This window comes from Agelaius phoeniceus, unplaced genomic scaffold (assembly GCF_051311805.1).
Source record: "Agelaius phoeniceus isolate bAgePho1 unplaced genomic scaffold, bAgePho1.hap1 Scaffold_105, whole genome shotgun sequence".
In the NCBI taxonomy this organism is placed as follows: Eukaryota; Metazoa; Chordata; class Aves; order Passeriformes; family Icteridae; genus Agelaius; species Agelaius phoeniceus.
Genome location: NW_027509873.1, coordinates 746,214 through 757,849, shown reverse-complemented (window position 1 = coordinate 757,849; position 11,636 = coordinate 746,214).

Here is an 11,636-nt window from a genome sequence, read left to right as displayed (position 1 = left end):
TCAGGACCATGTTCTCCATAGCCATCTTAGAGTAGGATTTAGAGTAGGACTGTAGAGTAGGATTTAGAGTAGGAGTATGTGGAGAAAAGACAAAAGACTGCACAATTCAATGTGAATCAAGGACAAGCCATTTATTGTGCTTCTAAACATAGTTTATAATTAGTTCCTATCCTATAGGTTTCTATAGACATGCATTGTTTGGTTGGTTGCTGCACTTTGTCCAGCATCTCTTGACTGGTAGCTCTATTTTGTCCTGAGGCAAGCACGCATCTTTTCCTTAATCTAATTGGTAGATGCTGTAAGGGTCATTTTATTTGGGTTGCTACCCCTTTGTCTGTCAGCAACTCTTCTGCTTCACCTTTTTATCCACAAAGTTGAATGCAGCTTTATTAAAAACCTGACCTAGTTCTAGAAGGTTAGTTAGTTTAGTTAGCTCCAGAGGTTAGGCTGGTTCATTTAGTGCCTGTCCATTTTTCTGCAAATACCACCCTACAGGATTATAGAGTAGGATTGTAAAGAAATAAAGTTTCTGAAACTTTACCTCATCTGGAAGAATCCTTTCTTTCTCACCCTGTGAACAAGTGAGCATTTCCTTCTGAGTTGTCAGCTGTCTATTAAAGGTGCAAATGGCTTCTTTGATGTTGTGAAAAGTACATATTACAGGATAGGCTCTTCACAGATATTAAAATGAACATATATATATATATATATATATATATAAATTAATATACTATATGTGTTATGTTATCTTAGTCAGTAGTACTGTATTTTTTTAAGTAGTGTGGTATGTTGCGGTGTGACGTCATGGTTTGCCTCAGATACCCCAGGTTCCTCCCTGATAATTCCCTGCCAGGTGTGTCAATCATCCCTCCTTTCCACACCCTGACCCCTGCTGAGCGCTGTCTGTCAATCCTGGCATTCCAGAAGGGCGGCGAGTGATTGGCAGAATTCAAAAGATGCCCTCCCCTCCTGGAAGGACATTGGGCCATCCAGGTGTCCTCAGTCCCTTGAGACTTTCCCGCCCCGTACCTGGCTGGTGGTCCCCCGTGTTCCTTCCCTCGCCCTCTCCCCCGGCTAAAAGGGCGAGCAAACCATGCGGTTGGGAGTTCTCCTGGAGCCGTTGATGGATTCAGAGGCCTGTGGGCCAGGAATAAAGCTCTGGATCGAAACCCTCCATCAGAACCAACTCCTTTCCTTCACCTTGCCTTAAAGCTTCTCCACCAAAGGTAAACCTGAACTCCTGCATGCCTGGACTTGCCTCCAAGCACCCAGCTGCAGCATCCAGCCAGCCAAAAGTGTCTCTGGGGTAAAATTCCACAGTTGCTGCTATTTGGTCAAGCAGCAAAGGCCAGACAAGCTCATGTACGTCCCGTCCGGCTATATTCACAGAATCACAGAATTTCTAGGTTGGAAGAGACCTTCAAGATCATCGAGTCCAACCCATGTTCTAACACCTCAACTAGATCATGGCACCAAGTCCACATCCAGTCTTTTTTTAAACACATCGAGGGATGGTGACTCCACCACCTCCCTGGGTAGATGATTCCAGTATTTGATCACTCTTTCTGTGAAAAACTTCCTCCTTAATTCTAGCCTGTATCTCCCTTGGCGCAGCTTGAGACTGTGTCCTCTTGTTCTGTCTGTTGTTGCCCGGAGAAAGAGACCAAGCCCCAGCTCACCACAGTCACCCTTCAGGACGCTGAAGAGAGTGATGAGGTCACCTCTGAGTCTCCTTTTCTCCAGGCTGAACAACCCCAGCTCCCTCAGTCGTTCTTCACACGGCTTGTGTTCCAAGCCCCTCAGCAGCCTCGTTGCTCTCCTTTGGACACGCTCAAGCATCTCAACGTCCCTCCTAAACTGAGGGGCCCAGAACTGGACGCAATACTCAAGGTGTGGCCTCACCAGTGCCGAGTACAGGGGAAGAATGACCTCCCTGATCCTGCTGGCCACACTATTCCTGATACTAGCCAGGATGCCATTGGCCTTCTTGGCCACCTGGGCACACTGCTGGCTAATGTTCAGCTGACTGTCAACCAGCACGCCCAGGTCCCTTTCCTCCTGAGCACTGTCCAGCCACACCATCCCCAGCCTATAACGTTGCAGGGGGTTATTGTGGCCAAAGTGCAGGACTTGGCACTTGGACTTTTTGAACTTCATCCCATTGGATTCTGCCCATCCATCCAACCATTCCAAGTCCCTCTGCAAAGCCCTCCATCCCTCTGACAGATCGACACATGCTCCCAGCTTAGGGTCATCTGCAAATTTGCTAATGAATGACTCTAAGCCCTCATCCATGTCATCAATAAAAATATTAAACAGAACTGGCCCCAGCACAGAGGCCTGAGGGACACCACTGGTGACTGGCCGCCAGCTGGATGCAGCACCATTCACCACCACTCTCTGGGCCCGGCCATCCAGCCAGTTCCTAACCCAGCAAAGAGTGCTCCTGTCCAAGCCACGGGCTGCCAGCTTGTCTAGGAGTGTGCTGTGGGAGACAGTGCCAAAGGCCTTGCTGAAATCCAAATAAACAACATCTACTGCCTTCCCTGCATCCACTAGGTGGGTTACCTGGTCATAAAAGATGACCAGGTGGGTCAAACATGACCTACCCCTCCTAAAGCCATGCTGACTGGGTCTGATACCCTGGCCATGCTGTAAATTCTGTGTGATGGCACTTAATAGAAACTGTTCCATTATCTTGCCAGGTACTGAGGTCAGGCTGCCTGGCCTATAATTACCAGGATCCTCCTTTGCACCCTTGTTGTGAATGGGTGTCACATTGGGCAGCTTCCAGTCATCTGGAACCTCACCAGGGAGCCAGGACTGTTGGTAAATGATGGAGACTGGCTTGGCAAGCTCATTTGCCAACTCTCTCATTACCCTGGGCTGGATCCCGTCTGGTCCCATAGATTTATGAACATCCAAGCATTTCAGTGGTTCTTTGACTGCCTCTTCTTGGATAATGGGGGGACCATTCTGCTCCCTGACACCATCAACCATTCCAGGCGGGCCAGTGTCTTGAGGGCAAGTCATCTTCCCACTAAAAACTGAGGCAAAGTAGGCATTAAGCACTTCTGCCTTCTCCTCATCTGCAGATGCTAAGTTCCCTCCCTTGTCCAATAAAGAACAAAGGCTGGTCTTACCCTTCCTTCTAGCATTAAGGTATTTGTAAAAACAGTTTTTATTATCCTTTACAGAAGTTGCCATTCTAAGTTCAAAATGAGCTTTGGCCTCCCTATTTTTTTTTCTGCATGCTCCAGCAGCCTTCTTGAATACTTCCTTAGAGACCTGATCCTCCTTCCAATGCTGATACATCCTCTTTTTATTCCTAAGTACCTCCAAATAAAAAAATATTGGTAATTATTTCAGTGGTAAATATAGTTTTAGGTTATAACATTATGTAAACTAGAAGCTATGCGATGTAAGATACTTTTTTAACTAGCTCAAGAAAGGGATGGGATAATCAAGAAATTCTTTGCCCAGAGATAACAGCAACAGGACACCTAAAGCCCCAAGAGAAGAATTTTTGCGTCCTTATTGGAAAAGACCAACTTTCTTCCACCTCCTTCGCGACTTTGAGGAGCCAACTGGATTAAGGGGGAGAACTTGACAATAACCAGAGAACACCCTTTGTTTGAAAAGAATTTATGCATCATGTATGAGATATATGAATATGCAACAGGCTATTGCTTTTAAGGGCTAATCCTTTGTTAGCCTGCGTGCTTTCGGGGCATAATTGCCCAGGAGGCACCAGGACTGTCTGTATGTCTTTGTTTTTATTGTCCTTTACTGTTCTAACTCTGATTGTCTGAATTCTTATTACTCTAACTTTTATTACTATCTTAAAAACCATTTAATTGCTATTAAACTTTTAAAATTTTAAAACAAGTGATTGGTGTTTTTTGCAGTGTGCTTTGAAAGTTGGGAAGACTCTTCATTCATCATCTCCAGAGCACACTGCCCTTGGCCAGCACACTGGCCCGTTTTGGTTCATGTGTGACCCTTCTAGTTGAGGCAGAAAGGACAATGGCATTTGAAGACAAAACCAAAGGAAGAATGAGGCAGCCCAAACATCTTGTGCAGATGCAGGCCTTCAGCTGTGACTGGAGAGCATTGGGGTTCCTGCCACTTGGATTTGTATCCCTAGGTGCAATGTCTTTGGCGGGAGGAGAGCCTTGCTCAAGTGAGAAAGCAGAAAGGTCAGAGAGGGTGCTCGGGAAGGTCTCCTGTGGTGCGGAGCTGTCAGCGCCTGTGAGGTGAGAGCGGGCCCGGCCTTGCCCGGGGTGGAGCCCCAGCAGAGCCCCGGCAGAGGCCGGAGCAGCCTGAGCCCCGGCAGAGGCCGGCTGGAAGGAGGCCCTTGGAGCTGCAAGAGGCAGAGCCGGGCCCTGGGTGCCTGTTCCTGGGAGCGGGCGAATCCTCCGCTCTCAGAGCCCAGGTAGCAGCTGGCTGCTCCCGAGGGGAAGCGCAGCCGTGCTGGGCACAGCCCAGCCTGGAGGCATTGGCCGTCCGGAGTGTGCCCAGGAGCAGGGAAAGGCCAAGGGCAGCCGAGGGCCGCTGGGCTGGCTGAGGATTCCTCCTCTTCTGCCGGCTGCCCTGCAACTCCTGGCAAAGGTCAGCAGTGTGTGCAGCACTCTGGGCACCGGGGCAGGGAGCCGGGCTGCTCGGCAGGCTGGAGCACAGGGCAGCCTCCTTCAGGCCCGGCACTTGTGCCAGGGGAAGCGAGGCCAGCGTGAGGCAGGGACAGCTTGGCAGGGCACATCTGCAGGAGCCAGCGCCTCACGCAGCTCTGGCAGGAAGCGCCTGCAATCCTGCAGTTCTGCACTGAGCCAGAGCAAAGGGCTGAGATGCAGAGTGTTTGGCAGAAATATTCAGGCCCCCCAGGCCAGCCTGCTTTGTGCTCTCTGGTGCACAGCAAGCGCTGTGCAATGCAGCTCTGAGCTGCTGGGAGAGAGGGAGTCAGGGATGTGCCTGAGGTGAGTCAAGGGGTTAGCTGAAAATGTAATTAGGGTAATTGAAAAGTGCAGATGAGTCAAGGGGCCAGCTGGAAATAGAATTGGGATAGTAGAAAATTGCATATTTTAGTTAAGATTTTAAAATGAGGTAAGAAGCTAAGTTAGTAATACAGCTAGCAGAAATCACGCACCTTAGTTAAAGAGTACCAAATATATTAGGAACATAAAGCTAGGAGTGACAGGGATAGAGGAAGCAATTGTGAAGGAGCAGAGACCATAGAAATACCTTGCCTTGAGAATAATTGAACAGTTAGGAGAGGCTTGGACCATGACCAGCAGGTCAAAAGGTCTTGCCAACTGGCCATGGGAGAAGAGTTCACCATGAGGAAGACAGCTTTCTTCCTCCCATACAACCACTCCCTCATTTCAAAATCCCACCAACCCAGTTAAGGGAGTACAATTGCACAGCTGAAATAGATATTCAGCTGATAAAAATACAAAGCAGGCGGGTAATAATTATGTATTATGGGTCCTTCGAAACCTAATGTAAAACCTTTTCTGTAGAAATAGAGAGCAGGTGTCTGCAACTCCTTGCACGTGTCTTTGGAAACATGTTCACATGTATCCAGCACTGCAATAAATACCCTTCTTTTCTACTATAATTAGTCTAAGAGTCATCTGTCCGTGCTTCAAGGGTTATGCTGGAGTAGTGAACTGATTTGGAAGGGAGCAGAAGAATTTCAGCAGGCATCTTTTGGAAGAGATGGAAGGCTCTTGTGACTGAAGGGAAAGCTATTTGGAATGGAGTAATAAACCCAAAGTCCATACAATTGTATCTTTGTGTCTGAATTTAAATCAGAATTATTAGAGATAGCTTCATGCAATTTGTCTAAAAATTTATCAAAGTCTTCATTCTTCTTTGGTGAATTTGTGTAAAAGACATGGTGTGTAACTTATCTGGAAGTGCAAGGATAGCATTATATGTTAGTTGTTGGCTCATCTGCAAGACTTGATCAATGCTCCTAGCCTGGGCAGTCCAGTAGCCCAGGGCCCCTTGGCCAAGTAACTGCTGTGCTGTTAAACCATACAGAGGATCACCCTGCACTCTAGGTGCTTCCTGAGCACACTTTTCCTCCCAGCTTTTAGGACACATCACCTGCTGATGGGGTGGCATTATAAGTCTTATTAGGGTATGCACATCAGCTGGAATTAATGTGTTAGATGTAAAAATATACTGCAGAAGTGACTGTGCAAGTTGGGATTTTCAACCAAATTGTGAAATTGCAACTCTCAACTTTTCTAAAATCTTCCAAGTGGAAGGTTCTCAAACTCTACCAGCAGCATTAGTTACTACAGGAAAAGCCTCTCCATCATTTGAGAGAAAAGTCCCTTCTACAATAGTTTCTGGAATTACTTTTTTCTACCTTAGTTTCTGAGCTGCTTCTATTTCAGGGTCACATTCCAACTCTAATTCCACATTCTTTACAGCGTGAGATGCAGGATTTTGTTTAACCGGCTCGAATGCTGGCTCAGAGACAGAACAGAGGAGTTTTTGCAAGACAAGGGCCATATTCAGCCGATGCACAATCCAGCCTGCTTGTAATAATGGACAATGGACACGTTCACAAAGAATGAATTATGGACATACTCAGAAATGGGGTTGGTATATCCTTGAAAAAGATAAAGAAGAAGAGTCATCAGGACTCAGCAAGTTTGTCAGCAAGCTTGGGAAAGTGAGCCATGGGTGGGCCAGACAACCAAAGCAAGACGCGTGAAAAATTAGATGATCCAATCAGCATTCTGTTTTAGACGTGTGAACAGCTAGGATAAACCAATCATGTATTAGCTAGAGACACGTGGACAGTAGAGATTTATTATAAAAAGTCTTTTTAGGAATAATAACTTTAGCTTCACTGGATCATATTGGTTATGTTGTGATGTCCATGAACCTCTGCACCATGCACTTAAGGGTGTGATGGTGTTCCCCAGGAAATGTACACATTTGGGGAGGTGCCCTTGGAAGAGAGGGGCTTGATTCCCAAGGAAACTGCTTCCCCAGGAGCCCCCAGTGAGATCGGTGCAAGTGTCTCCATTTGACTCCCTGTGTCTCCTTCAGTCCTTGGGGCCCCTTGCACTTTGCAGAGGGGCATGCAAAGGGAGAAGGCTGTGAAGAAATACGAATTATGTTCTCTTGATGCAGAGTGTGATTTTATACCCTCTCTCCTATGGTGCAGATGCTCTTCATTTCTACTGTGTTGATTATTCTTATCAATACATATTTTAACTTGCTCTGGCATTCTTCCCATAGAAAAGCTTTCCTTGGGTATTTGATTTACGTCTGCAAATGTTGATACGTAACTTCAGGTATCTGAATTTAGCCCATTTCTCCTCTCACTTTCATTTCAGAAAATGTCAGAATTACAGATGTACACACTAAAGCATCCAAGATTTCTGTGCAACAGAAAGATGAGTAAACAGTAGTACAGCCCAATCTACATTACCTTGAGCAGTTACCAAAGCCAGTAGGTATTTAGAAAAGTGTGCCTTCTTTCAGCAATATTACAAATAGATTGTTATATACAAATTATAATATTATAATCTTGGCTCTACACAAATATTAAAATGGATTCTATATGTGTGATGTTAAAGTTGTGATCTTTATAACTTTGTTATAAAGATATAGTTTTTATTTCTGTTGTTAATTAAGCTTAGAGAGCTCCCAAGGCCTTGAACATACTTGAGACTGATTTTGCAATAAACTATCTTTTAAAACTCTGTTTGGAAAGCAGAAGGTAGGAACAGCAGTCATCTGTTGTGTTTGACTTTATTGTTATTTGAGATTGTAGTAAATACTGAGCACGAGCTGGGATGCAGATTGTAATTGCTCATCTTTCCAAAGATAGATATGGATACTATTAAACTGTGCCTTGTTTATTGTTCCTAACTGACTAATTTACTGCAGTAGTTTTATAGTGCTTTTTTATTGTTGTAATGTCTAAATGTAGTGGGAGAATATATATTTGACTTGGGGGAGTTTGGCTTTTGTTTTTCGAATAATAAAACCACTCTCTTCAGCCAGGTGAAGAAGAAATCTTCTGTCCTTGTACACAGCTATGGGTTTGTTTACACAGCTTCTCCTTCCCTTCTCTGCCTAGGCTTTCTCACCTGCAGTTTTCAGTAGAAAAGCAACAAACCTTTGAAAGGCTAAACCTCAACATAACTGTGACCCTCAATCAATACTTCCTTCTTCCAATTTCTTAAGATCTCTTTGTCCTGGGCACTCAGTATGGCCTTTTTCCTCAAAGTTCTTTAGCTATCTTGAATGCTTACAGCGTAACAGGTAATCCCTGATCTATTTTCAACTCTCTGCTCAGATGCAGACTGCTGGAAGGGAGGTAGGACTGGTACTGGAGATCTGGCAGCTTGTCCAGGAAGCAAAATTTTTGAAAGAATGGTAAAGTGGAGAAGCATGCAAGTCCGGGTGGTGAACTCATAGATGCAAGTACTTGCAGTTTCCTGTCAGGATTTTACAGTTCAAGGGTATGGTCTCTTCTTATTTCTGTCCCTTAATGCTCAATCCTTGCCACACTTCTTCAACTTCTTTTGCATTGTCATCTTCCGTGTTTTCTTCCTCTCTTCTTCTTTCTGTGACTTTCTGTGCAGGATGGGTAACCTGTCATACACTGTCAGCTTGCTCAGTGACTGAGCAGTGAGTGATATGATGGTGTGGAAATTGGAGGTGCACAGTAGGCAAACGTGTCGTGCTTCTGTGTGCCCTCTGCAGGCAAACCTGCTTCCCAAACCTTCAGTCAGACTTGGAAAAAAGGCTTGTCACCACTGCTTTGTTGTGGTTTGTGCATTGATGAAGAAACACTTCCATCTCAACCTGCTTAAGCCACTGCAGAGCAGGAATTGTTGCTTTGGGAGCAGATGTGCTGGCAGGGTCCTTACAGCTCCACAACATGTGCCTCTTCTGGAACAGATTTCTGCATCTTGGTGCAATAAAATCTATGCTTTAAATTGCACCAGGGCAAGTCATGCACTCATGTAGATGTGTTTTCAGACATAGATATTTATATATATGCCTAGTGAATGGCCTCCTGGGGAGCAGGGACAAATGAGGACGGGGGCTGATAAAACATGCTTCTGCTTCAAGAAAAACCCCTGTCTTCCCTTTCCAGAGAAGGATATAAACTTTTTCTTGATTGGCCTAAAGGGGATAAACAAGTCCCTCCATGTCCTGATCTTTTACTAGTCTCAAATTATTTAGAAAAGTTGTAATTTTTTTTTTTTTTTTTTTGGTGGGGGGTTGGTGGTGTTCGGGTCTGCACTTCAGACCTGTTCTCCCAGCAGCCAGGGACCTACAGCTGCTGTGGGTGGGGCAGGTGCTCAGGTAATTACCAACAGGTGCTTGGTAATTGCTAACAGCAGTTGAGGTGAGAAGTTGGCTTGTGCCTGGCTGAGGGCTTGAGGACTGTGGTGAGAGAAGGGATAGGGAGTGGAGTGGAAAATATTAGTTACACAAGCAAATCTGAGGTGTAGGTGGCATTTAACTGGATTAGGTACTGCATTTCATGGACTTGATCACAATTTATGAAGAACTGAACATTGAACTATGAGATAGGACTATTTAGTTGCTATTCTAAATGCTGCATGTACTAATATGTAATGTAGTTTTTTTTGTATTTTGCTCAGAAGCTGTCTCAAAAACATTAAAGTCCAAATAAAGTCTTCATAAACACAAGTTAATAGCTTACTTTTTGTTAAAAAGAGAAGCTGAAAGGGCCAATGGCTCTTGCATTCAGTAATTCACACATTTTAAAAGAAGTGGCTCTCTCCTGTTCCTGTGGCTAGCTTGTCTCTTCAGGCTAGGAACCATTTCTGGGAGCATTTCCTTGCTGCTCCTATGTCTCTATCCCCTTGGAATCTGATGCTAATACTATATTTTTCTAAAATTAGAAAATTTGAAATTTCTGTAGGCCCTTTCATCTTGTAATTGGCACCTGTCACTTGAGGGGAAAAAAAGTCTGATAAGGTTTTTTTCTTGTAGGCCTCTCAAATTGCAGTCCATTGCATTTAGCTGCAAAATTCTTAGTCATGCTAACAGGATGCCTGAAATGGAAACTGGTGGAGAGTAAAAGAAATTGCCTGGTACAGATGCTATCAACTATTTTTAGTTCCTGACAGTCCAGTATTTCCCTTACCCAAGGACTGTTCATATTTCTTTCTCTTTTTCTTGCAGCTCTCAGTTCTGTGATGACCGAGAAACAAAAATACAAAGTAAGGGTATCCAGAGTAGATGGACTTTATGAGAATTAGGGGGCAATTTGACCATACACTGATCTGTATGATTGCCTTCTTCTGTGAAAGATTGTAGTGGTGTTGTAATATATGTTGGGAAATAATTCATGCTCTAAAAGCATGTATTTCATCAAGATTGTGAAATCCAAACAAGTCTCTTACCACAAGCAGCCTGAGAGGCAGACGTCTATTCTGATTCCGAAATTCCTGAAGGCAGCAGGAGAACAATCAGCACTTAGCTTATGAATAGAGCACCCAGCACAATGATCACCATTATCCCAGTCATGGGAAGACACCTCAGAGCGATCATTGCCCTGTTGATAACATCGATCAAGATGGCCAAAGTCGCCAGAAAGGTCCATGTGAATACCCGACTTCCCTGGATCCATCAGCGCTGGCTATCAACAAGGAAATGGCGATGGTCCAGCTCTGCACAGGGAAAGAACCAACTATGAATATGCAGAGTTACAAAAGAAACTGGGACTCCTTCGCCTCGGGCATAATAAACTGTACAAAGCATCCCTGCAAGAAGTGGCTCTCATGAACAATGAACGGGGCAGGGTCCGATGTGATAGAGGTGGGATCCAGGTTCACCCAGCGCCCACCCCGGGCTCGACGCTGTCTCTTTGGCTGTGGTGGTTTTGAGGACTGTATTTTGGTCACAGAAAAAGATAAATAAATCTTTTCTCATTTTTGATAATTTGGATTTCGATTGATCATTTAATAGAGTGTGATTGCAATCATTTCTGCTGGTCAGTATTTTTAGTGTTAACACAGCTACCCAGGGAGCCAGACAGGTTTTAGGACTCTCTTTGGAACTGAAAGAAAAAGAGAAGAAAATGTGTCTGTGGTATTTTCCTACAGCAGTTCCACATGCTATTGGTGGCATGTAACAACTGGATTTCACCCCTAGTAACTACTTGTGGTGCAGTCTTAAGCGTGCTAGTTGTGAGAGCTGCTTCTGTAGAAAGGTGATTTCTACTACTGCTGTGTTAATTCTTCCTATAAAATTTAAACAACCCAACAATTTCCTAGTTGCTTCTAGTTGTTTACACAAGTGCTTGTATTTGTACCCCTGTTCTTGGATCTTTTAATTCTGCACTCAAGATACCCAAAAGGTACCAGAGCTGTATGTACCCAAGCAAGGGTGTGTTTGGATGGTGGTCTGGGACAGAGAGTATTCTCCTCTGGAGTTAAAACTGGCCAAGTTTCATCTTTTTATTGGCAGGCATTTTTAACTGAAAAAATAACAGTTTCGAGTTTTGAAATCCCAATAGTAGATAATGTAAACATAGAGCATAATTTACAAGCTCACTTTGGGAACTGGTTGCAGTTAAGTGTTGTCTCCTGAGGTGTCTCAAGTTGTGAGTGTCTTAAAGAAGA